Source organism: Pleurodeles waltl, chromosome 11 (genome assembly GCF_031143425.1).
Source record: "Pleurodeles waltl isolate 20211129_DDA chromosome 11, aPleWal1.hap1.20221129, whole genome shotgun sequence".
NCBI classification, from domain to species: Eukaryota; Metazoa; Chordata; class Amphibia; order Caudata; family Salamandridae; genus Pleurodeles; species Pleurodeles waltl.
The window spans coordinates 267,436,897-267,463,929 of NC_090450.1; positions in this window are offsets into that span (position 1 = coordinate 267,436,897).

Consider the following 27,033-nt stretch of genomic DNA (forward strand, 5'->3'; position numbering starts at 1 on the left):
GGCAACACCCCTTTGTCCCACTCGTTTCCTTGTTTTCTCAAGGAATCACAATGTTGATACTGTATTAGCCATGTCATACACATTGGGCTGTGCAAGGGTGAAACTAATTGATACATTGAACCCTTCATCTCCACCATTTTTTAAGTCACAGTCTGAAAGTGACCAATATCAGATGGCTCTCTGATTTATTATTTGCGTGTTTCTGTCTATGTGCAGACAGTGCAAAGCATTCCCTTGTACTCCTTCGTCAGGCCCCACCTGCTTTTTAGTTCATATCCTAAATTGTAATTTAGTAGAGTATTTTGTCATATTTTTGTTCATTTCATTTTAGGGGATTTCATTTCAGCAAAGTGTTTTTCATCATTCTCTTCTTCTTATGCTTTGGGCCAAATGCCTGTAAGGCACAGTTTTATATATATTCCTATTGCTAAGATCTGGGTGTCTTAGCCCACCCAGTGCCATTCAGATACGTTTTCACCTCTTGGAATAGCAGCAGGGTTTGTGTCATACAAAACCTTAAAGACTTTTGATATGCAAGTACTTAAAAAATATAAATACAATTGTGTACTCTTGGTCTTTGTCACAATGACGCCCAGACCTAAGAGTTTCTGCTGGAGAGTTGTAATGTACAATTTGACTGCAACTCATGGATTTCCTAAATTGATTTATTAGCCAGGACCATTGTTTTATAGTGAAGTATACAGTTTCTAATACTTGTTCTCTTTCCCCCTAGGAACAGCAAACTGAAAAGTGACGGCCGACGAAGATGAATTTACTGTGTATAGAGTATTTGTCCAAACAGCTGCAACTTTTCTGTCCATAACCAGTCAAACCCAAATGTTTGCGGAGTCAGTGGTGGTTTCAGGATGACTAACTGCTGACTCTCAGTAAAGGTTTTAAAGGGAGTGAACTTCTCCTAACTTTATGCGGTTTTTCAAAACGCTCCTTGGTTTTGGAGCATTTGAGTGTGTTGCCAAATCAATCACGTTTTCCCTCCCTGCATATGGTAACCTCATATGTGGTTAATCTAAAGAAAAGCTGACAAGGACATGAACATCAATGTATCAGTGATAAGTTCAAAATCCTTGCAGATAAATATGATGCAACATTTTCTCTAAACCTCACTTAAGACTTGGAAGCATCTGACTTTGACTCAAGAACATGACTTTCTTCCTCGAATGGACCCTGACTTTTCAAGCCATTCCCAGTCATTTATTGGTTTGTGGCGATGTTGAGATCTTATTCTACTGTTGTCCATTTCTCTTAATAAAGGAATATTAATTAATGTGATGCATTCACCACTGACATCCAACAGAAGACACAGGGGCCCAAATTTACTACTATTCATTCAACGCACCATAGCATCCAAAAATGTTGTATTGCATTACAGATAAGGGAACATGCAATGCAGTGCCATGTCTACAAATACTGACCTACTGCTGGTGTCATGGCGTGAAGCTCCAACAGGCTGCTTTGCACAATGTACAGCCTCATGCCATGGCCCAGAGGAGGGTGTGCACTGTTTAATGTTGAATTTGCACTGGAGGCATACCCTAGCAGTATACATTTCTATGTGTAAACAACTGAAGAAGTGTGAGATGCAGTGGAAGTATGCCGTGCACTGTTTTCACTGGTTATTGACACAAAGTCCAGTCACACTATGAGAGTTTGTGCTGATCTGCCCACAGTGACTCCCTCAACGCAAAAGGGACAAATAGGATTTGGCGATCCGAAAAGGTCAGCTTTAAGCCCAAACGCTTCCAGTCCAAAAGTTGATCAGAGCTGCCACTTTCTACAGAATTAACCATGGCACAAAGCTTTAGCAAATCCGGGCCACGGGTGTTTCTGGATATTCCACTTGGAAGCATTGCAACGAGAGTCATCACACTTCTGCAAATTAAGATATTCTTTGAAGCGTTATTGCCATTTGCAAATGTCTCAAAAAAATCACCATGATGTTTACTAATGGAATCGTACTAAAATCAGAGTGGAATTGTCACTGATGGAAACTTATTCCAGTTTTTTTTTACAGCAATAAATCATATGCTGATGGATAAGTGATGGATAATCTTCTACCTTGATTTATTCCTACATTTTGTTTTTTTAATAGGTGACTTTAGGATTGAGCACTTTTGACTGACCATTGTTACCTTAACAGTTTGTCTCCTCAATAAATGTGAATTAGCTACAAACAACATACCGTACTACATTCATTTTCCAAACTCTTCATATATTTCAGCATCTAATAAATCAAGTAATGTATTTTATTTTATTTATGATTAACCATACACGAGTGCTAAATAAAACGTACTGCTTCGAGTTTTTATTGATATTTCAATATGTATTGTTTATATCTCAGTTTTTATGCAATCATTCATGGTAAAAGTAAATAAAAATATGTTATTAAATTGCTTTATTTTTAAGCTTCTTAAAAAATTGGGCCCATATTTATACTTTTTTGGTGCCGCATTTGCGCCGCTTTTTGACGCAAAACTGGCACAAACTTAGTTTGCGCCGCTTTTGCATAAAAAAATGACACAAGTGCAACGCTAAAAAATGTATAAATATGGGCCTTAGTGTCCACCTCACAGAACGAAAACGTATATTGCTAGTAAGATGAAAAGTTTAAATAAATCAACTATTTCAACATTTAATTATAAACATAAGTGTGCATGTATCGAGTTCTAAAGACACATTGCAGAACAATGTGGTTACAGGCACAGATCGTGGCAAGCAAACTATCCTGTGCTAAGTATGATTCCAGACAGAGTTCAGCAGTGGCGTAACAAAACTTGAGGGGGCCCTCCTGCAAAGTACATGAAGGGGGGCCACCCACACGGGCCGGCTTTAGCGCTGGTGGTGCCTAGTGCAACAGTCTTTGTTTGAGCACCAGCCCCTCGCTCATGACCTCCTTCTCCAGTATTTGCTCACTACCACTCTCCAACAGTGTCCCTCACCTCTCCATAGCCAATCTCTGACATACATATCTTTTTCCTTTTTTGAAGCACTACTCGTAGTTCACTCTTAGTTTTGTGATCTGCATGGTACACATTCTTTGCAGCAGGCACATTATCCCTCGGCACTACTTTACGGTGAGTATAACTACCACTAGACAAAATTCAGATCTCTCACCAGCAGTAACATTAATCACAGAGTTATCTTGACATTTTTATTGTTGCCTGAAAACTGTTGGACTCACATGCAAATTCAGTGCTTCTAAACCCATGTTATTTTTAAACACAGCACAAACTCAGTGCACCAGTGGCACTGCACTAAAGTGGGCCCTGCCCCCACGCTCTGGACCCAGTCAGGAGCTTTCAGGTAGGTCAAGGGGCCATGCACAGTGCCTGGGGGGTCCCCAGGAGCTCAGCGTCCGTCGCACCGTGGGGGCAATTGTTATGCCGCTGGAGTTCAGGACTGAGCACTATAGCAGGGTGTTCGGGCAGTAATGTTCCCTGCATTTTGGTAAGACATGCACCTCTGCGCTGAATGGCTCACTGCTTGTGAATCTCATATGCTGACTTATCTGGCCCCTCAAACTAAGGGGTGCACAGAAGTCTAGGCCTGTCCCTGTTGTTCAGAAACTGTTTGTGACCTAGAGGAGTGTTCAAAGCATGCCCTGGTAACAGGTATAATGTTACTGTCCATTCCCGGAGTGAGACAAGAAAAGGGGTGGTGGCAGCGTACTGAGTTTTGTGAAGCAGTAGTGTGACCAGAACTTTCCTCTGTGTGAGGTAGAGAATGGTCTAATGACCCCTCTCAAATAAAGTTCTGCTGTATGTGAACCTCAAGTCTTTGCACTGACAATCATGTGTAGAGCAAGTGCTTGTATGTGCAGTGGGTGTGTAGAACATATATTGAAGTAGGAATCTGTGTGTGTGATAGTCTGGGTGCTGGGATCTGTATGATCCATTCTGGATGACCCCTGGCTTAGCAGAGCCAAAGATGGAGGATAGATACAACTTACCCAGACAAGGCACTGAAATGAAGGAGGATGGAGACGGTCTTTTCATTGAAATTCCGCATTAGGGCCTAGCAAAGAGATGCAGTTTGGTTCTTCCTGAGCACTGCCATTTAATAGATTGTAGGGGTGAGGAGTGGGACTATAGTTAGTTTCTGTTATTCATGGTGAGAACGTTTCTGGGCAGGGCCTATCCTTTTGATACCTCTGATTACTGCTTCAAGAAGGCTGATGGCAGCCAGGTGCAAAGATCTCACGCTTCACTGTGCTTGTTTTGGAGACTCCTGATTTCTTCTTGGAGCCAACATCATTGCTACCTGCTATTAGATACATCACATAGCATAAAAGCTGTTTCTTAGAACAGAAGCAAAATTACATGAGAAAGAGAACTACTCTAAACTGTTTCTGACAACTTAGATAGTGGATCCTCATCCCCTGTATGAAATGGTGAAAAAAAGTAGAATTCACAGCACCCCACTTTGTTCCAGTTACTAGTTCTTCATGGCCAAGGGAAAGGTGCTCTGCAGAATATTAGAAGGACTGCTGTGTGTTCAGAGATGGAGACAGACAGTCTCCCAGAGATGAGGGGCTATCATTTTTAGACTGACATTTATGCTGGAGGAGCTGAGGGTCTGTGAAAAAGACTGGAAAATTACCTGACTGCTCAGAGCAGACATGGGTGTGCCTGACCATGCAGGATGAGATTGTCCAGGAGGAGAAGTTCAGCATGTTCGCAGCATAACGAAGAACCAGAGAGTCAGAGACCAGAAGTGAGTGTAGCTGGGAGTGATGTGTGAAGAAGATACCTACCCCCCACCCTCCCACAGTCTCCCTATATAGTTTCAGGTCATGAATTACCCCCTCTGCAATAGTTAAGTAGACGGTAAAATCTGTCAGCCGCCAAGGCTAAGACACGTGCTGCCCACACCAGAGCTGGCCATATTGTCAGCGCCAAAGACAGTGCCCTGATTAGCCATGCAGCTGCAATGGTCAAAGTCCTCAAATAGATTGAGATCGGTCAGAGGCCACTTCACACAAGGATTACTTCTGCATTCAGTTTAGGGAGGATATAATGTCAAAGTTTCGAACTGCAGCTAGTAGCTGTCGCCCCGAAATGTTAAAAGTCTTTAAGTTCACAGCTATGTTGCCACCAGGGCCTGAAAGCTCTGACCGATACTGAAGGAGTAGGACCAAGCACGTCCATCCATTCCCTTCCTGCCCATAATTCAACTCCAATGTGCAGGTAATGGAGTATGAGTAGCATACTGAGGCCTGCAAGATAAACTAAGACTTTTTTTAGGCCATCCACAAGAAGTGAAACTTGAACTGTTGAGCTCATATTCACCATGGGGGTGATAGAGTGAACTGCAGCAGTGACTGATCTGTGTCGTATTCCAGATTATACACTTTAGATTATAGATGCTGGGGAACTCCATTTGCAGAGACTAGTAGAGAAGTGTGCCACCTCGAGATAATAATCAGGATTTCAACCTTGTGAAGCATTCTATTAATTGTGTTGTCTAGTAGTATGTTATAAGCTCTTCCTGTGTGCTAGTTCTGTGAGAAAGATTTGACTGCTTGCCCTTGCTACCTGAGAGTCAAGCCCAGAAGGGGTGTACTTTGCCCAGTTTGCAGTACCATGGTAGGGCAGAGACATCAACACCAACAGTGAGGCAATTATCCTCAACTATCATGGGTGGTGCCCAGTAGCCCGTATCTGCCTAGGTCTGATATACCCCTACCTCTCACTTTTGCAAAGTGCATCTAGGCTAATAATAACAACTTGTTCCTTTAGTATTTTACTACTGAAAGTTTGCAAAAAAAACTAAAAAGTGTTTTTTCCCTCTTTATATGTGTGCTGCATTCTTCAACCTAAATGATGCCAGAGCAGGGAAAAGACAGGAATGTGCCATAGTCTTTTAAATATGGCATTTTCATGTCATACAGCGTGGCAAGGTGATTTGCTGTGATGCGCTGTTGTGACTTCCTCATAAATATGCCCCTACCGTCATAGGTGAACACAATCAACTTCATGAAAAGCACACAATCAACATCATATGTTAAAACAAACAAATATCATATGCCAATCACACAACCAACATCATACACCAAAACACCCAACATAAGTTAACACAAAAATCATAATATGCCAAAAACACCCAATATCTGTTGTCCACTCTTCAAATATATCAAAGACTTAATGAATTTTCCTAAAAAGGTTGAAAAGCGGTTAAGGTTGTCCAATAAGTGGCTATGTCATAAACACTAGGGGGGTAATTCTAACCCTGGCGGTCGGTGATAAAGCGGCGGCCAACCCGCCAACAGGCAGGCGGTCCAAAAAATGGAATTCTGACCCTGGCGGGAACCGCCAACACAGCCCACCACATTAACACTCCGACCGCCACGGCGGGACCGACAAACAGCGCGGCGGTCACCGCCAACAGGCAGGCGGCAGACAATGTACCGCCCACCCTATCACAACTCACCAATCCGCCACCTTTTGCGGGGCGGGAGCTCCGCCGATAAAAACACGGCGGAAACAGACTACGAACGGGAAAACGCTCACCTATACACACTCCACGAGGAAGGAGGACAGCATGGAGCCCGAATTACACATCCTACCGGCTATTGTCTACCTGCTCATCTACCAGGAGTACGAACGCCGGCGCAGACGACAACGGTGAGTACTGCACCTACGACACAGGGGAGGGGGGAGGAGGAAAGCTTACAGGGCACACACATACGCGATACTCCCACCCCCCAACCCACCTCCCCAATACCTACACACCAATGCAGAGCAACAAGTCAGAGTGACACCCCCCAAACCCCCCGGAAGAATGCAAAGACATAATTCAAATGAAGTTTAAAATTTATGTATAAAATAGGTTCATTTAAGTCATGGTAAATATGCCATATGAAATATACAAAAGAAATAATGAACATAGTGCAAAGTATAAACATGGTCAATAAGTCCTGCACAGTCCGTTCAATATCCATAGTCCGTGGGCCAATGTGTACAAACACATGGGCAAAGCCCACACAGGAGACCGGAAACCATTGGAGAGAACACTGCTGTGGCATCAGATGAGAAAACAACAGGCACCTCAGGGGGAAGGGAAAGGGGGGCACCTCAGCCACATGAGTCCACGACGCCAGATCCACGAGGGGCCTCCATGCCCACTGTACCATCCTGGGGAGTGCAAAGCCACAGTCCATCAGATGGATAACCGACTCCACTGGTATTGGAGGAGGCATGGTGCCCAGAGTGCTTCGTGAACACCTGCTCGACACAGAACCGGCACTGTCAATGGACCAGCGGCGCTTGATACGGCGGTGCCCAGCGGAGCGGTGCTTGAGAGGAAGGCCCCAGCGGAGCGGTGCTTAAGACGGCGGTGCCCAGCGGAGCGGTGCTTGAGATGAAGGGCCCAGCGGAGCGGTGCTTGAGATGAAGGGCCCAGTGGAGCAGTGCTTGACAGGAAGGGCCCAGCGGAGCGGTGCTTGAGATGAAGGCCCCAGCAGAGCGGTGCTTGAGATGAAGGGCCCAGCGGAGCGGTGCTTGAGATGAAGGGCCCAGCGGAGCGGTGCTTGAGATGAAGGCCCCAGCGGAGCGGTGCTTGAGATGAAGGGCCCAGCGGAGCGGTGCTTGATATGAAGGGCCCAGCGGAGCGGTGCTTGAGATGAAGGCCCCAGCGGAGCGGTGCTTGAGATGAAGGGCCCAGCGGAGCGGTGCTTGAGATGAAGGGCCCAGCGGAGCGGTGCTTGAGATGAAGGCCCCAGCGGAGCGGTGCTTGACATGAAGGGCCCAGCGGAGCGGTGCTTGAGATGAAGGGCCCAGCGGAGCGGTGCTTGAGATGAAGGCCCCAGCGGAGCGGTGCTTGAGATGAAGGCCCCAGCGGTGCGGTGCTTGACAGGAAGGGCCCAGCGGAGCGATGCTTGAGATGAAGGGCCCAGCGGAGCGGTGCTTGAGATGAAGGGCCCAGCGGAGCAGTGCTTGAGATGAAGGGCCCAGCGGAGCGGTGCTTGAGATGAAGGGCCCAGCGGAGCGGTGCTTGAGATGAAGGGCCCAGCGGAGCGGTGCTTGACAGGAAGGGCCCAGCGGAGCGGTGCTTGACAGGAAGGGCCCAGCGGAGCGGTGCTTGAGATGAAGGGCCCAACGGAGCGGTGCTTGAGATGAAGGGCCCAGCGGAGCCGTGCTTGACAGGAAGGGCCCAGCGGAGCCGACCTTGAGATGAAGGCCCCAGCGGAGCGGTGCTTGAGATGAAGGGCCCAGCGGAGCGGTGCTTGACAGGAAGGGCCCAGCGGAGCGGTGCTTGAGATGAAGGGCCCAGCGGAGCGGTGCTTGAGATGAAGGGCCCAGCGGAGCGGTGCTTGAGATGAAGGCCCCAGCGGAGCGGTGCTTGAGATGAAGGGCCCAGCGGAGCGGTGCTTGAGACGGCGGGGCCCTGTTCAGCGGTGCTCTTCATGGCGGGGCCCTGTTCAGCGATGCTCTTCACGGCGGGGCCCTGTTCAGCGGTGCTCTTCACAGCGGGGCCCTGTTCAGCGGTGCCCTTCACGGCGGGGCCCTGTTCAGCGGTGCCTATCTTGGTGGGGCCCTCTTCAGCGGTGCTCCTCACGGCGGGGCCCTGTTCAGCGGTGCTCTTCACGGCTGGGCCCTCTTCAGCGGTGCTCCTCACGGCGGGGCCCTGTTCAGCGGTGCTCTTCACGGCGGGGCCCTCTTCAGCGGTGCTTGTCCTGTCTTTCAAGGGAGCCAGACCTGGCCAAGACTCCCCGCTTAGTCGCCCTCCGACCTTGCGGTAGCGGGGCCCTCCTGTGATGGAGTCTTGTGCCCGTGGGTGTCGTCCGTCACACCCGGTATGGGGCTGGTGGGGCCCTCCTGGTGCGCTCGGCTGCTGCATGTCTTCTCCGCCCTGCTGCCCTTGCCCTCCTTCGCTGCAGCTCTCAGGCCCTTGCCTCCCTTAGATGATGTGGCAGGTGACATGGCAAGGCCACTCTCCGTGGTGGCAGCCGTCTCAGGCTTTTCGCGCTGGCCCTTAAGTTTTCTTGTCCTCTTCCCAGGGGGTGGGCTGGCTGTCCCCTTGCTGCTGGCCGATGTTCCTTCCCTAGGAGCTGGTGGACTCAAATAGCCCTGCACTAGTGTGATACTAGATGCAGGGCTGGTGGTGGCTGAGGTGCTCTTTGGACTCTTACCAGATGGAGGGGTGGGTCAGGTGATGCAAAGAGGTTAATTTTGGAGAGGAAAAGCTTTTTAGGAGCAATGGGAACGGTAGGTGCAGTGGGTATGGGAGTGGAGGAAGAGGATGTGGTTGTAGGAGAGTCAAGTGTGCTGTCTTTGGGTGCAGGTGCTTGGGCTGGAGGCTGTCGTGAGGTGGATGGCTGTTGGGTGGGTGGCTGCCTGCGTTTGTGTGGTTTGGAAGAGCGGGTGACAGACACAGTGGGAGAGGACACAGGCGACGTGTAAATGGCAGTGGGGGTGGTGACTGCACGTGTGCTGACTGTAATGGAGGGTGTGCTGGTGATGGAAGTACTGGCTGATGGTGGTGTGCATGCAGGTGTGAGTGGAGACGTCACAGGGAGGGAGGAGGGAGACAAGGAGGAGGGGGACACAGAGGTGGTAGTGACTGTTGGCATGTCTGCATCTGGATGTTGTTTGTGTGAATGCTTGTGGGATCTGTGGTGCTTATGTCTGGATGAGCTGCCCTTGGGTGTTGAGGTGTGTGCAGGCTGGTCTGATGGTGTGGATGGGATAGGCTGAGGAACAGGAGACTGGGACTGGGTGGAGGGAGTTAGAAGAGGGAGGCTGGAGACAGGGACAATGGCTGCCGTCAGTGCTGAGGCCAGAGCGTTGAACGATCGCTGATGGGCAGCCTGACCCGAATGAATGCCCTCCAGGTATGCATTGCTCAGATGCACCTCCCTTTCCACCCCCTGGATGGCATTCAAAAGGGTAGACTGCCCAACAATGAGCGTCCGGAGGAGGTAAATGACCTCCTCACTGAGGGCAGCAGGGGTAACTGGGGCAGGGCCTGAGGTGCCTGGGGCGAAGGAGATGCCCGCCTTGGTGTGCGAGCGGGCACGGGGCGAACGCTGAGGGGCTGCTTGGAGGGCGGAGCTGGTGCGCTGGGTGGCGGCTGTACCTGTAGTTGCGGTGGGCATGGATGTTGCCGCCACCGCAAGGGAGCTCCCTTTCGAGGACGTGTCGGTGTCACTGACGTCTCCACGGGTCCCCGTTGTGATGCTCCCCTCGCCCTCCGTATCACTGGTGACCTTGGTGTCTGTACCATGGCCCTCCAGGGCCTTGTGAGTTGCAGCTCCCTCGTGCTCCGATGCCAATTCTCCTCCGCCTGATGATGCTAATGCACACATGCACAAGAAGATAAAGAAAAAGGGTGGGGGGAGAAATAAAAACAGGTTGAGTGGATGCATTGTCAACACCGTTGGCGGAGAGGACAGACACAGGAGCCTCATGCACTACGCCGCGCAATCGGGGTACACTACTCAGTACTTGTGACTAGGCCAACAGATCTATGGACAACAAATGCGCACATGGGTGATGCTGGACCATGGATTGCTGTACTTGGCACCCTACAGAGGTGGGGGTTGGGGGCACAGGGCCATGCCTAAAGGAGGGGACTACACTACAGAAAGCACCCTGGCCTAATGTCACCCACAGCCCTCCTCCCCCACCCAGACGCCTCCACTGCGTGTAAAGATAGCAGAATGTGCTGATACTCACCCCCTTGTGTCTGCTGTGATGTCCTCACGTGCCCATCCAAATCGGGGTAGGCCACCGCCAGGATCCGGGACATCAGGGGGGTCAATTGGTGGCTGGCACCCCTCCTACGTTGGGTGGCCATCCCCAGCAGAGACTCGGCGGTCTTTCTGGTCCCGCGGCGGATGTCCTCCCACCTCTTTCGGCAGTGGGTGCCCCGTCTGTTGTGGACCCCCAGGGCCCGGACGTCCTTGGCGATGGCATGCCAAATGTCGACCTTCTGATGGGCGCTGACCTATTTGACATGTACAGAGTGGGAAAGGAAATATCATCACTTTTCAGCATGGTAGATGTGAGTGGCCCCCCCTCCCCAACCTTGCCATGTGGCACATGTTCCCATCTGTCGTGCGTTGCACTCCTCATTTGCTCCCCTCCCCACCATCTTACATACACCCCACTCAACACAGGCATAGCCCATTCAGCGTGCACCCTGTGTACTTACCTGTTGGTCTGGAGGACCGTAGAGTAGCGCATACTGGGGGAGGACCCCATCAACAAGTTTCTCCAATTCTTCGGAAGTGAAGGCAGGGGCCCTTTCCCCAGTCGCAGCAGCCATTGTATCTCCCAGACCGAGGTCACAGCAGCACTTGCAGTATAGGTTCTCTCCTGTGGATGATCAGGTCTCGAGTGATTAATCAGATAGAAAATGGCGGTCACGCCCGCGGCGGTGCGTACCGCGTCGGTGCGTACCGCGACCGCCGGCGCACATCGTCATTGGCTCCTGAGACCCATAGGGTTCAATGTTAACCAATGCTGCTTTGCGCCGCGGTCTTCGACCGCCTACCGCCACGGTGTGCCACGCCAGCGCAGTGAACTCACATCCCACTGTCACACTTCACAGGTCAGGCAGCCGCCATTTCAACGGCCCACATGGCATGATTTCTACTGCGTCACACAGGCCTAGGCCTTGCATTGCCACTCATACAAGCCGTTCCATGCATAGCGATTCGTGTACTGTGCAAGCTGTGTGAACGAACCTGTGGGTTGCTTGACTCTGTGCTCCATGTTGTCCTTCCTAGGCACCGTCCGCTGGGACTTGCGAGTAGAAGGATGAATCCTTCCGTGTACCGACCGCTGGTGGACCTGTCGACAATGGAAGAACGACATATCATACTTACATACCGGCTTGACAGAGCAACTATACATGAACTATGTGCCCAGCTGGAGCCAGACCTGATGTCCCCCATCCGCCAACCCACAGGGATTCCCCCTCTGGTGCAGGTTCTGTCAGTACTCCATTTTTTGGCAAGTGGGTCGTTTCAGACAACAGTGGCCATATCATCTTTGATGTCTCAGCCTATGTTTTCAAAGGTTTTGTCCAGAGTGTTGTCTGCCCTGATTAAATACATGCGGAGCTACATTATTTTCCCTGAGGTGGGCGAATTGGCTACAGTGAAGGGTGATTTCTATGCCTTTGGACATATCCCCAACATCATTGGGGCCATTGATGGGACCCATGTGGCTTTGGTTCCCCCCAAAGACAGTGAGCAGGTGTACCGAAACAGAAAAAGTTATCATTCGATGAATGTCCAGGTGGTCTGTTTGGCTGACCAGTACATCTCCCATGAAAAATGCCAAGTTCCCTGGGTCAGTGCATGACGCGTATGTCATGCAAAATAGCAGCATCCCTTATGTGATGGAACAGCTACAGAGACACCGTGTGTGGCTAATTGGTGACTCTGGTTACCCCAACCTGTCGTGGCTACTGACCCCAGTGAGGAATCCCAGGACAAGGGCAGAGGAACGCTACAATGAGGCCCATGGGCGAACTAGGAGGATCATAGAAAGGACCTTCGGGGTCCTGAAGGCCAGGTTTAAGTGCCTGCATATGACAGGGGGATCCCTCATGTACTCACCAAAGAAGGTGTGCCAGATCATCGTGGCCTGCTGTATGCTTCACAATCTTGCATTGCGACGCCAGGTGCATTTTCTGCAGGAGGATGGTCCAGATGGTGGTGTTGTTGCAGCTGTGGAGCCTGTGGAGAGTGAAGAAGAGGAAGACTACGGGGACGACACGGACAACAGGGATACAGTCATACAACAATACTTTCAGTAGCACACAGGTAAGAAACAGCCACCCCAATTTACATTTACTTGAGGCCTCATGCGTCTCCACTGTCTGTGTTTCCCCCCAGTTCCTGTTAACTGATTTGTGACTTTCCCTTCCCTTTTCAGAGCTGTATGACCCACTGCCTGACTTCAGCTTTGTTTGCCCATGGACTAAAGCTTATTGAAATTGGTATGTTGTCATCACAAAGTAACTGGACATTATTGAACCGTTATGTGTAATACATTTGTTAAGAATACAAGCAGACTCTTGTTTATTTAAGTGGAATAAGTGATTTATTTAAAGTGCTAGATATAGGTAAATGATTGGGAAGCGGGGATGGGTGGGGGTGGAGTAATGTCCATGGCAGAGTCCAGTTCTCAGTCGCACAGGTGCATTGTCCATATGCCTGTGGAAGGATGGAGCAGGGGCAGTTCAAGGTTGGACAGGGTGACAATGTGGGACAGTGGGATGACATCAGGGGGTATCTTAGGCTGGCGGGGGTCTTGCAATCCTACTCTGTCTTCTTGTGAGATCTCAGGTTCCGCTTGCGGGGTGGTTCTTCTTCTGCAGGAGGTGGGGTTCTGGTGGCCTGTCGTTGTGTGGGGGCCTCCTGTCCACTGGCGCCGGCGGAGGTGGTAGGCTGTTCCTGGCCTGGGCTAGTGACAGGGGCCCTTTGGGGTGCCACATGGTCCCGCAATGTGGTGACGATCTGGGTAAGGGCCAGGACGATGGTCCCCATTGCGGAACCGATGTTCCTCAGTTCCTCCCTGAACCCCATGCACCGTTCCTCCTGCAGTTCCTGGATCTCCTGGAACCGGGCCAGTACCGTCGCCATCGTCTCCTGGGAGCGGTGGTATGCTCCCATGATGGTGGAGAGGGCCTCTTGGAGAGTCGGTTCCCCGGGCCTGTCCCCCCCCTGTCGCACTGCAGCCCTCCCAGTTCCCCTGTGTCCCTGGGCCTCTGTCCCCTGGCCGGTGTGCCCACTACCACTGCCCAAAGGTCCCTGTTGTTGTTGGGGTGGTGGGTCAACCTGGGTGCCCTGTAGTGGTGGAATGATTTGGCATTCAGGTGGGGTGGGGGTGGGAAGCAGTAGTGAAGATTTGCCTTACCAGAGTCCATTCCTCCGCCTACTCCAGCGAGGCCCTCAGGATGCAGGATGTGCAAGACTTCCTCCTCCCACGCGGTAAATTCTGGGGGAGTAGGTGGGGGTCCGCCGCCAGTCTTCTGCACCGCTATGTTGTGCCTTGATACCATGGAACGCACCTTCCCCCGTAGGTCGTTCCATCTCTTCCTGATATCCTCCAGATTGCGTGGATGCTGTCCCACCGCGTTGACCCTGTCCACTATCCTTTGCCATAGCTCCATCTTCCTGGCAATTGTGGTGTGCTGCACCTGTGCCCCGAAGAGCTGGGGCTCTACACGGACTATTTCCTCCACCATGACCCTGACCCTGAGTTCGGCGTCACTGAACCTGGGGTGTCTTTGGGGTGCCATGGGGTGGTGTGGTTGAGGTGTGGGGTGGCGTTTGTGGTGATGAGTGTGGTGCGTGTGGTGGTGTGTGGTGTTTGGTGCGTGGATTCTGTGTGGGTGATGGTGTTGTGTGCCTCTGTGTTGTGGGATTCTCTATTCTGTGCTCTGTCTCTAGCCTTCGTCAATGATTTCGGGTGGTAGGGGCTTGTGGGTGATGTGGGTGTGTGTTTTATATTGTGTTGGGTGTGTGGGAGTGGTGTTAGTATGTGTATCAGGTGTGTGTATTTCGAAGTGACCAATGTGGCTGAGATTTCTATGGGTGTGTGTATTTTGACCGCGGCGGTGTGTACCGCCAATGGAATACCGCGTTTGAAAGACCGCCGCGTGGATTTGTGGGTCGGAATGGTATGGGCGTATTTCTGTTGGCGTGACGGTGGAGGTTTGGTCAGCGCCATTTTTTTGCTGACCTTTGGTGTGGCGGATTATTGAGGATGTCGGGTTTTCGGCGGTTTGGCAGTTGCGGGTCAGAATGACCGTGGCGGTTTACCGCGGCCGCGGCGGTGTTATGGCGGGCTTCTGACCGACGGTAAGCGCCTTTTACCGCCGAGGTCAGAATGACCCCATATGTCATGAAATTCATGAGTTAAGATGCTAATTTCATCTCGTTTCCGAACACCAATGTGCTAAGGCTACCTTAACTCCCACCCCTGCCATGCAGTCTAAACACACCACATAATATAAGGCATCATGCACTAACACATTCAACATCACATATACATCAACACAATCAATTTCATATGTCAACAAGCCTATCATAATATGCCAGCACACACCCCTTGATATGTGCTTCCACCAGCATCATTTCACAATACACCCATCACATAAGGCCATCCACCTAAAATCATATGGCAATACAACCGCCATTATGTGTCGCACAGTTACCAATTTACAATCACATGCACCAATTCTGTCTGCCCCATAGCGATATTTAGGTACCCACACCCACCAACATGCATACATAAATACATACATATATACATACACCTACAATCACAGGCCTATATTGCCACTTTCATACACCCACACAGGCAGCACACATGCTAGTGAACCTAGCTTCATACAGCTAAACACTTAATCACCCACCACAGAAGACACTGACAGCTACTTTTGCACAACCACATACCACCAATGTATGCCAAACCATCACCCATTGTATACTCACACAACACCTTTTACCAATACTGTATGTGTCACTCAAATAATGTACTCACATCTTCACCCAACCCTTTACACACATGTAAACATGATTATTCAGTTTCTGAAATAGATCCCATTTCAAGGTTTCTTCAGTACTAAGAAGGATGGTAGTTAAGGCTGACATTGTACAGTGGGGTTGGGACAGAAGGTGGAAGCACACAAACCTTTAGTGACTTTTTTTAAATATACCAAGACTGCATGATTCCGCCTGTAAGACCCCCATCTCCCATACAGACCTTGAGTGACACCTTACCCCATGCCCTGCTGGACCTCTGTGTGCCCCTCTGCCCCTCTGCCCCCTTAAATCACTTAGAGGGTCATTCCGACCTCGGCGGTCTTTTCAATAGACCGCCGAGGGACCGCCGTACGGAAGACCGCCAGTGCTGGCGGTCTTCCGCATGGGCCATTCTGACTGTTGGCAGCGCTCCGCCCGTTTCCGGACGAAGAGCCGCCAACAGCCATACTGGCGGCAGGCGGGGAAGTGGAGGTAGCTCCACCTCCACCGCCACGCCAACAGAACACCGCCCAGCGAATCACGACCTGTGATTCGCTGTGGCGGTGTTCTGTTGGCGTGTCGGTGTCGGCGGAGCTGCCCGTTCCCTCCCGGAGGATCACCAGGAACAGGTAAGGTGATCGTCCGCTAGGGAAGGGGGGTGGGGGGGTGTTGTGAGTTGTGTGCGTGCATGGGGGTGTGCGTGTGTGTATATTGAGGGGGCGTGTGAATGCGTGCATGAATGCGGGGGTTGTGTGTATGTGCATGAATGCTTGCATGAATGCGGGGGTGTGTGTATGTGCATGAATGCGTGCATGAATGCGGGGGGGGGTGTGTATGTGCATGAATGCGTGCCTGTATGTGTGTATGTGTGTGTATATGTTGGGGATCGGGTGGGGGATGGGGGTCCTGCAACCTTTTGGGGGTGGCAGGGGTGGTGGGGGGGCAGGGGAGGGAGTCGGGTGGGGGTTGGGGGTAGGGGAGACCCATATCAGTGCCAGGGAAGGGATTCCCTGGCACTGATAGTGCTTACCGCCATGGATTGCATGGCGGTCCCCAACCACATGAAATCCATGGCGGTAAGCCGGGGTCAGGCGGGTTGGAATACCGCCGGCGGTATGTGACGTCCGCCGGGCTGGAGACCCAGGTCTCCAGCCCGGCGGTCGTTACCGCCGTGGCGGTCGGAACGGTGAAGCGGCGGCTGACCATTGCGGTAACCGCCATGGTCAGAATACATGAAAAAAGACCGCCAGCCTGTTGGCGGTCTTACCGCCGCTTCACCGCCGACCGCCAGGGTCAGAATGACCCCCTTAGTGTGGTACCCTGCTTCGTCCCTGCAGCTCCTCTGTTTGCCCGCTCCTCCTGCTGACCCTCACCTTGCCTCTAAAATCTTTCTATGTGCCCTAAACCCTATGCAGCTCCTTTTCCTATCTCAGCACATATGTCCCTTCGGTTTCCACATCCCTGCTTCCCCTTCATGCACTCTTTGTAACCACTGTCCTTCTTGCAGCCTCTAGGTGTTGCAGCGCTCCACTGATGACCTATGTGCCCCCCTCCACTACCCTTATACCCCTCTGGGAGCCAACACCTGATCTGCAGTCACTATGTAGAACCCACCCATCTGGCCCTTCTGTATACCACTCAGTATATCCTCTATTTTCACTTGGTCACCTGCAGTGTTTGTCACTCTGCCATGCCCCTACTGCTCCACTGCGTGCCCCCGCGCCCTGCAGCACATCTGTTTGCTCACCCCTCTTCTTTAGGTGCACCTTGCCGCCTGAAGCTCACTGTATGCTACTGTCCACCTGAAGGTATCTGGTGTCCTGCCTCTACACCAAGTTTTAAACTTTACTCACTGTTGGTGAGCAATGGGTGTAGCAGCTGCGACCCCTGGCTTGACGCTTGCGACCCCTGGCCTCAGAGGTGGCAAAGTCAGTGCCAATGTAGATTGTGTGTGTGCTTGTAGGTGGGTGTGTGTTTATGTCAAAGAGTGTGAGTAGGTGTGAGTGTGCGTGTATGCACTGTGTGTCAGAGTGAAATTTAAGGACAAAGGGTGTGTGATGGGCGTGCAATGTCACTTCCGCTACCTCTGGAACTTTGGTGGATTGATGTTAATGGGTGAGATGTTAAAAAAAACATGCAGCCTTGCCATGTAAGCCATAATCCAATCTCCAAAACCATTAGTCATGCCCGTACCCTGGATGACTTCATAAAAGACATAAATGATCTCACTAATTACGTGGCATATTACCTCACAGTTAACATTATGACTAACACTCCTATAGCTAGAGCTTTACTTCTTTGTGTATTTGTTTTAATATAGAGGTGTGGTTTGACATCCTCTTACAGGTATAAATATATAAATATTGAGAGGTCGTAGGCATTGAATTTGTTGGGTGGGTTATGGTTTGCATGGCAGATGTGCGAGCTCTGGTTTGTAGAGCTAACCATAACAGGGACATTTAGGGGACTTTCAATTATATTTCCTAAACATTAATGCATTTTAATTATGCTCTAAGTGAATTGAAGAGGTTTGTTTAAACCTATTTTAAGGTGTTATGACCATAGCTGAACATGGTCAAATTACCAGTTTTTCATGTAGAAAAATGACAAAATTGTATGGGAGGTTGTGTCGATAGTTGGAGTGTGTGTGTGTGTGTGTGTGTTGGTCGTGCTGGTGAATGATAATGCGTCTACATCATGTTGCAGAGTAACACCATTTAGCAAGGACAATATTTGTGTCTAGCGGAGTTGACTGGACAGCCATCAAGCCAGGTTCTGTGCAAATTGAGCTTGTGACAAACCACTCCTCCATGTAGATTTCACCCCTGTGCACTGGTGGTTTGGAGCAGGCAACCAACAGCCCATGCTGCCAACTCCACTTTCAATTCTAATATTTCATCTTTCCTAAAAATCAATTAAATTGTGCCAATGTGTTTAGAAAACCAAAGCTTTGTTGACTCCCTACCCCATACCCCTTTAACTTTGTCCCGTATGAACTTAAGTTGACATACCAAAAGAAAACTACACATATAAATTCCAGACAAGGTTTACGTAGATTTGTTAAATGATGCCAGGTATCAACAAATGAACACTTTTTGACCAAGCCTGGTCTGAGTGAGGGGGAGGGGCACACTGGGTTTGTAGTATTGCAGCAGTTTTAAAAGCACTCTTCGTTGTATATCCAACAGTATCCAGGTAAGAGTAAAAGTGCCAAGATTACTCTGGTAATTATCATACCTGCAGGAGAGGGATTCCAAGAATGTGTACTAAATGGATCACAAAATGGTATTTTATGTGCATAGGGCAGTGGGTTACTGCTTTTATCACAGAGATTCTTTTGTTACTGTGACGTTCAAAAGTTACAATCGTAATCTAGCATAGTGAGCTATGAACTGTGTAGGCGCATTTTTTCCTCCAGGTCAGGATTCGAAAACGCTTGCACCGAGGTCGATGGGGTCTTTGGACCCAGGGAAGCTTGTGATAAAAATAAACACATTCAGTCAAGTCTCAGTCAACACAACAACAAATTTAAACACCATAACCAATTTGGCCATGGACACCAAACTCCAATCAGTGAAAAGTTTTATTACAACCACAGAGCCAAAGTCATGTAAATAGTGCATAAAACTAAGTTATAAAGATAAATGAAAGCCATAGGCTGACCAAATCTACTGAACATCAATACCATTAAACATCCAACAAAATTACATACACATGCAATAATAATATTTGTGCAACAGAAACAGATTTCAATTCTTAAATGGTGGCATTAGCCAATATCCGAATTCAAAGTTCAATGCATCAACTTTTATGAGGATGTTAATCCCTATTACTATTAAAAATCAGGACAAGTATGTGTGGAACAAACTAACGTGGGCAAAAGCAAAAGGAAAAAGAAACAAAAACAATTTGGAAATATCATCTATCTCCGGTTAGATTAGGCTAACTACTAAAAATAAAAAGAAACAGATGTCACCATGCTAAACTAATTAAAATAAGCAAGGGGAAAAATAACACTGCAATTTTATACCTCTCCCGGAAACAGCATTCATGTTAGATTCAGCAGCAGAACATGTCAGATTCACCATCGTGCATCAGGAACATCATTGGGCAAAATGCAGAACACGGGCTGCATATCAGGAACATCCATGCGACAAATTGACAATTAAATTCAAAGGGGCAATTTAGCAATACAAGAAGGCGAAGGTGAGGACTGAATAGTATGAGGGGCTAAAAGTGAACTTAACAGCATGGGGATTAAATGGAGACTGACTAAAAATTTCAAAAGTATCTGCCTAACTACGAATGCCCACTGCAATTTGGTTGGTCTACTGTGTAGGGCCATATTTCGTAAAAAAAACAATATCCCATGAAATTTAGAATGCCCATTGGGTTTGCAACATCTCCAGCTTCTCTCAGGGTAGGTGTGAAGTCATCTTTCCTTCTGTGTGACACTGGCAGTAACTAGCAACTCTGTACATTAGTTGATACAATCCAAAATCTTCCCATGGCTACAACAGTTTTCTCCTTTCACATGGGTAGCAAACATTTTAAACAATGATACTGTTATACTTTCCAGTCTCATATTATGCTGTTGCAACAATTCAAGGCTATTGCAGCACAGGCTTGACACAATACAAGAACAAGGCTATTGCAGAATGAGCTGACACACAATACAATAGAACTCTTTGCTAAACATGCAAGACGACCTAATGGAAAAATTCAGGTTAAAGGGAACTAAATGATTCAGCTTTTTCATAACTGCTGCAAATATGAAACTTCAGGCCTCGTTATGCTAACACAAGAAAATAAATACATTAATTTAGCCATGAATAAAACACACAAAATATGAAAACCCATGAATGTATCTCATTAATAATATCCTAAAATATGTAAAGCTTTTCAATTAATAATTGCAATCTTTGTTAATGAATTATACTAAATATGATTGAGACGTGCAATTATTTTTTCTGCACACATGTAACTTTGAACTAAAATAACTCAACATAACATAATTATTTTCTTATCACAATAATTTATTCTAATTATGAATTATTCTCAAACATTATCATAAATCAGGTTAGCATTTAATAAGCGCGGTCGGGCACAACGTCTGCCATGGTAAGCACAACACCCACCTATGGTAGGCATAAAGTCCTCCATAGACAAAACATGTACACTTTAAAAGACATATTAGTGCAGCTCAGTAAGGCTTGTAAATGTGAAGGAAAAGTCACCTAATGCTGACTTCTGTGTCATTAAAGCATTACCAAACATTCCACTCTAACAAATGCCATCAAATAGCTGCATGCAAACTACAGGGTAAAGGCTAGATAGTGGTGTTTTTCCCAGTCTTTCATTTTCCTAATTTTGCAAAAAAGGGTTTGTTTGGGTAGAAATTAATTCTTTTTAGTAAAGTCAACCCTAACCACTGTGTTACATTCGGAATACTGAGTTTGTGCTTCCCCCGACCAAGCACTCTTTAAAAAATACCTATCAGTATGGATGATGTGAATCCTACACCTTGTACCCTTTGTCTTACGTAACATTTTCTATACACTGATTTACACACGCATGATTCATGATTCATTGTCTTTGCATGTGTGTGTGATGTAAAGTGCTCCGACATCTGGGATGAGGGCACTATAAAACAAATTAACTATGTGTGAGAGAGGGGCTATAGAGAGATGAGAGGCACTATTGGAGGGTGGTAGTGAAGGAATCATTGAAGAGCCATGATACTGAGATATATTTAGCCGAATAGACAAAGCTACATATTCTGCCAAGAAGTTGCATTCTATCACGCCAGGGAGCACATCAAATAAATCAGAAACCAACCAGTTTCTATTCAGTAAACAGAGAGCACTACAGTATAGACAAAATAGCAAGAATATACCCTCCTGGGAACAACCCTCTGCACCTCCCGCAGAGAGGAGGGAGGAGAGGAAAACCAGATCATACATAAAAGAAATGAAGTCAACCATTTCAAAATTGTACCCAGACTTGGCCAGCAATGGCTGTGAAGTCCTAGAGCCATGATGAGACACAGGCCAAATACCTGGGGTCAAAGCAGTGAGGGAGGTAAGTTTCAGTGACAGAAGGCAATATGTACCCTGTCTATTTATCATCAAAAAGAGTTCAGCATGTGGTGGCACTGCTTGATACAGGTGCAGAAGTAAACTTGATAAGTAGAAACCCCCACATAGGTGCTGAGACTTAAGCTAAACCTGCCACAAATAAACTGTCAATAGACAAAGGACAACCATTTGCAGCTCACGTTAGTAGCTGACGTCCCAGAGTATATTATCGGTATGGACTTATTTCTGGGGTAAAGCTGCTGAAACAAAGTGGGGGAAGTTTACATTTGCTGTGGGCACCCACATAAAGGGACCTGAGAAGATTTTGACTGGGTGTGACAAATGGAGCCTCTTGCATGTGCCCCCTCCTTCTGAGCCAGTTTGTATTAAGCAGTATAGCATGCCGGGGGTGGGAGGGTGTGCATAAGGCGATTTCCAAAACTATTCATGGATTTTTGGAGGTGGGTGTCCTCAGACCAGCCAAGAGCCCTTTCAACTTCCCTATAGGGCTGAGAGAAAACCAAACACTTCCTACAGAAGGACTGTTTACTACGACCAGTTAAACAAGGGACCTCCTACTGTGACAACAGATTTTACGGACATTATAGCACTGGTTGACAAACTGAGCAAAGAAGTGGGGAAATTGCATGCAATTACTGATTTAGCAAATGCTTTCTTCTCCATTGATATTGATGAGGGGAGTCAGGATCAATTTGCCTTGATGTAGGGCGACAGACAGTACATATTCTTGAAATCGACAGTCGGATATGTGCATAATCCTACCTTGTGTCACGGATTGATAGCAAGAGATCGGGCCAACTTTTTTAGTGGGCGACTTCTGACTGATATGTTACATTGAAGACATTATGATAACTGGGGGCACAAAAGAACAGGAAACTGAAACATTAAAGAGGCCGATTGACTACTTGCAGCAAAGGTGGTGGTCTTTTGTCCCCAAACAGGTGCAGGGTCCCGCACAAGAAGTAAATGCTTTGAGTACTAGCTGGTCAGGAGCAGGGAAGAGACTACAACAAAAAGTGAACAAGATTGTGCAGCAGTTGAAGATCCCTACAGCAAAAGCAGAAGTGCAAACAGGTATTGAGATAATGGGGTTCTGTATATATCACATTCCTCATTTAGAATTAATACTGAAATCACTGTACAAAGTTAACTGGAAGAAACACACCTTTCAGTGGGGTCCCACACAGCAGGAAGCCTTTGAAGGAACAAAAGATGTATTACATAAATATTTTGTCCTAGGTCCCATCACAGAGGGGGTGTTTAGCCAGAGGTGACTGGCCAGTCTACTTCAGAACATGAATACCCCTGTTGGGCTGAGTGAGAAAAGGAGGAGCAGGTATCAGAGTAGGTAGGAAACAGGAGTCTACCATCAGAAAGTGGAAATTGTATCTTTAGCAGAGATCAAAACCTGGGGTCACTGGGGTGTCCAAGCTAGAAGAAGGTATTTTGGGGGCAGTAGAGTTAAAGACAATAACCTCTCCATCATAAATGACTGAAATGAAGCCCCCTCTTTTTTTAACTACTTTGCCTATTGAATAACTCAATAAGAAATGGCAGCAGAATACATAGTTCACTGACAGGATTGCTCAGTATGAGAAGAACAAAAGACAATGGCAAGCAGTAGCATTCTAACCTGCTACAGACAAATTGCTACTGAGAAGAAGAGACAATGGTTCAAGCCAGTTTTCTGAATTACAGCAGGTGGCAGCAGTGATTGAGCAGGCCTTGTTGAAGACAAAACATTTGTGTACACCAACAAGTGGGACACTTATCAAGGACTGATAGGCAGGGCACCGACAAAGATGGATGGAAAATCAAAGGCACCACTACCTGTCTAATAGTTTGCTGAAAGTACAGTTAAGACAGCTATCTGTATGACAGAATTTGAAAGGATGGAGTAACAGAGCACTGTTTGAGTTAAACAATCAGCCAGTAGGACGGCAAACTCCATTTATTTGAATGGCAGAACAGGGCATTTAGCCTACACCCACATTGATCTTATGGATGGAAAACAGACCCTCAAGTCAGACGCCCATTATAGGCCACACCGTGGCAGCATACTATATTGAGACTTATTTGCCCTGCAGGATGGAGAGATTGAGATAGAGCAGGCAAAGTTAATTCCCTTGGAGCTAGGGGTGAAAATGGCAGTGGAAAGATATGGCAGATCAAGACTGACTATCAAAGGAATATCAGTGTTGGGAGGAGTTATCAATCATGGCTACAAAGAGGCTATTAAAGTAATATCACTGAACAATGGAGAAAGTGCTGTATAATACCAAACACATGATCGAATTGCACATATAATTTGTGAAAAAGCACAAATCTGACAAATAGAGGAAAGTTCTTGACCCCAGATACTACCCAAAGAGGGGAGGCATGCTATGGGAGCACTGGAAGGTAAATGTGGGTACACTATTGAGGAAAGAACGGAGAAGCAGAGGAAACATTGCATTGGAATAGGAGGTACGTTGTGTGTGAGAAATTGGGTTGCTGGCTGAGGGGGTGAAACCCTACTCAAGCAACACGGAATCCTTGTCAGGTTGAACCACAAAAATACACTAAAGTAATCTATGCTTAACCCTCTGGTAGCTTGACACCAAAGCAGTCAGGCTTCACAGGCAATGCGTAAAGTATTTATGCAGCACTTAAAAAATAATAAAGTTTGAACACAAAAAATGAGTACATTTTAATACATTATTTGACCCTTAAATAACATAAATCTAATGAGTAGAACCAGTTATACATTTTGTAAGTTTAAAGTGAAAAATAGCACCCAAAAGATCAAAGCGCCAATCACGGACATCTAGTAGTGCGAGAACATGGCAAAGTCAAAGCTTACGGCTTGCAGGGATGGAGCGTGGTTTGGAAACATGAATCTTCGGACTTACAAGAATCTTGGAAAAAAAGAAGCTAAAGTTCAGCGGTACAAGGCAGCCAGCGGTGCCCAAGGAGAATGCCTCATCACCAAGGAGCCACTGGACGAAGTGACAGGGAAGGTTTCTACCTTGGCTTTAGTTTCTTTCATGGAAGTTGTAAATCTCGAGAAGAATGAAGTTGCAGGCTGTAGTCAACGAGGGCTCCACGAAACTGTAGCTCTTCTGACAGGAGCCGCTGAACAGGATTTGCTTCACTGGGGAAGAACATAGCATCAGCTACGGTGAGGTCAGGCTGACTGGCGCTGCACTATGGGTGGATCGGCATGCAGATAGGTTCCAGTCTCCGCGTGGTTCTCAGGGCACTTTTTGGCTGAAATATGTTTTAGTTTGGATTTGGGATATCTAGCCAAATTTAGCACCCCTTCCAAAGGTCCAGGACTAGAGGGGCACTACATGGATAGCCAAGACTCCCTCGGTATGGGTCCAGGTAAGGGCCCAAGATGGTTAGAGCCTTTTCTGCCCCTGAGGCTCTGATTAGTAGGACAGCCAGCTAGCCCTTGATTTGACTCTGAAAGTCTTGGGTTCAGACAGGAAACCAAGGGCCATATGTACAAAACTTTTTCCCATAGACATAGAATGGGTAAAAACCTTTGCTACATCTGGCCCCAAGTCTCAAGCAGCAGGGCAGTCCTCTGAGGGCACATGGCAGTCTTCAAGCAAGCAGGGCAGTCCTCTTGGTTCAGCAGGGCAGTCTTCTGACGTACACAGCAGGCCACAAGGAAGCAGGGCAATTCTCTGAGAGCCCTCCTGCAGGGCCAGAAGTGAACTGAAGAGTGGGTCAGAGGGTCTTCATTTTATACCCAGTGCCACGTTTGAAGTGGAGGAAACATCTTGAATACCCCCTCCCCCGCCCCCAGGAAGTGTCTTGAATTTCTTGCCCTCCTGCCCTGGCCCCAGAGTGTCATGCTGCCACAACAGACTAGTGTGACGTTTTTGGTCTGGGAGTTGAGGCAGGGACTATGCTGTGCACAGCTCCCCCCCCTCATCCTGCTAGAATGGTCTGTGCACCAAACACCCAGTTCCTCAATTGTGTGGCTGTCTGGGGCAGATATAAAAAAGGCCAACTGCCAACTACATCTAGTCATGTGACCCAGGAAACAGGTTGCAGGCACCAAATGGCTAGGACAAGAAAATGCCAACTTTCTAAAAGTGGCACTTTCAAAATTGTGACTTAAAATCAAACTTTACCATTAAAGAGGATTCAACATTTACACTTCCTTAGACATCAAACATGATATTTCTACCTGTTCTCCCCCAAAACGTTATAATTTATTAAATGCAATAAGGTAGGCTAATGGTATGGGAGAGGTAGGCCTCACAGTAGTGAAACTTGAATTCATGATTTTTCAACTACCAGGACATGTAAAGCTTCAAATTACATGTCCAACTTTGTCAAATACAATGCACCTTGACCTATGGCCTACCCCAGGGGCACTTATATGTGTTAAAAATTGAGTTTTAGGCTTGGCAAGGGCTTTATTTAAGCAAGTCGAAATGCAGTTTAAAACTGCTCCTAGGCTGCAATGCGAGGAATAAGACATGTTTTAAGGGGCTAGTTAAGTGGGTGGCACAATAAGTACTGCTACATTTAAAGCTCCAGCCCTGGGTATGCGGCATACAACTTACTAGGGACTTATAAGTAAATTAAATATATCAATAAGGTGTAATCAAATGTTACCATATTTTAGGGAGAGAGCGCAAGTGCTTTACCACTGATTGTCAGTGGTACAGTGTACATAATCCTAAATCCAACAAAAACGAATTCAGGTAAACAGGAAGGGAGAAGGCAAAATGTTTTTGGGAAGACCACCCTATAGGAAGACCAGCCTACGGCTGACAGGTCTAACATTGTGCGTTTGAGAAATTCTAATGTGCCTATATTTATACCAGCAGTGAGGCTCTCCCCGCAAACTAATATGGGAAGATTTCTGTCAATGATGTGGTTCCATTTCACTGTGGTGATTGCAACTAGAGGAGCAATATGGGTACAGCAGAACATGTATGAAAATATCACCTATGATCTCCAACTCTTTGGTGCAGCCCAATCAGGCAACATTACTGAAAAAATGGCAATTCACTCTGCAGGTGCCTGGATACAAATGGATGGCCAGCAAAGTGATGACCTAGAAAGTGACTGAACAATGAATTTGTCATGCAAACAGAGTGAGGTACAAGGAACACCCGCAATGAAGAAAACGCTGAAATCTACCATGAGTATGACATGCAAGAGCCTCACTTGAAATTTTGACTTTCGTGGAATCTCAACATACCCATGTAAGTAATGTGAGTGCTCTCAGGAGTGAGGAATTCTAAAAGGTCATATGGTAGTAGTTCCCAAGCCAAATGGAACAATGGGGCACAAAGTTCCACGCTTCCAGCATTTATGTTTTATGTAGCATAGAAGTGCATGGATAGCACGTTAGGAAACTTGTCCATAGTTTGATATGATATATAAAACAAAACAGCTCAGCAAGCAAGTATCATGAATGTAGAA